Below are 873 nucleotides of genomic sequence, written 5' to 3' on the forward strand. Positions count from 1 at the left end.
TGACACGGGCACCCCCGGGCCCCCTGTGGCCGCGGGCAAGCCGGGGCTTGGCACCTTCCACCCTGCAGAGCAGGATCCTGCAGGACCTGACTGTAAAGCACTTTGGAGAATCGCTGTTCTGGGGCAGCAGCCAGGATTTCACCCGGTTAATTCGGATGCATTTGCAGGAGATGCATTTGCAGGGTCATGTTGGCTGCTTCTCCCTGCTCCAGAGACGAGCAGCGCCGCGGGAAGGGCTGTGGCGGTGGCTCTCAGCCCTGTTTTCCCCTTCCCTTTAGCCCCTGCGAGGTCGCTTCATCCATTTCCACTCCATCACCTTCTGGGTCGGCAATGCCAAGCAGGTGAGAGGGTTCGCGGGAGGGGCCTGGAAAATGCAAACCGGGACGCGTGGCAGGGCTCCAGCCGTGGTCACCAGCCTGCAGAGCAATAAGGCCTGGTGGTAGCAGCTATCCATCACTCGCCGCTAAAAGGCTGCTGGCGAGTTAAAAACCCTTCTACTTCAAACCTGAGCTGCTTTTCGCCCAACCTCGCGGATGAAGAGGAGACAGGGTGAAACGTTTCCCCCTCGGCGGCAGCTCCGTGCCTGCCTGTGGCCAAGCACCAAACACTGCTGCACCCACCGCACCCTGCCTGCCCCCGGCTGCCTGGGCTGTGGGAGGGCTCTGGAGGCAGCGCTTCCCACTGAATTTGGGGTTTTTTTTCCCCAATGTGGGCCCTTTTTTGCTTGGGCTGCTGGATGGAAGCAGAAAAGCTCGGCTGCTCCCCATGCACACGCACTCGTGCACACGCGTGACTTGCACCCACCGCGGTGCCCGTTCCCCGTGGGCTGTTGGTGCTGCCCTGGCCAGGGGGAACCCGGTGGGAATCGGGGGC

General features: G+C 62.2%; 1 protein-coding gene across 1 annotated transcript in view; it reads left to right on the plus strand.

Moving 5' to 3' along the window:
• Positions 1-873, plus strand: part of HPD (4-hydroxyphenylpyruvate dioxygenase) — a 4,840-nt gene that overhangs the window by 551 nt on the left and 3,416 nt on the right. The window contains exon 2 of the mRNA XM_009707146.1: positions 279-353. The gene's annotated coding sequence lies outside the window, so the exon portion shown is untranslated. The remainder of the gene's footprint in view (positions 1-278; positions 354-873) is intronic.

Source organism: Cariama cristata, unplaced genomic scaffold (assembly GCF_000690535.1).
Source record: "Cariama cristata isolate BGI_N322 unplaced genomic scaffold, ASM69053v1 scaffold22219, whole genome shotgun sequence".
Classification (NCBI taxonomy): Eukaryota; Metazoa; Chordata; class Aves; order Cariamiformes; family Cariamidae; genus Cariama; species Cariama cristata.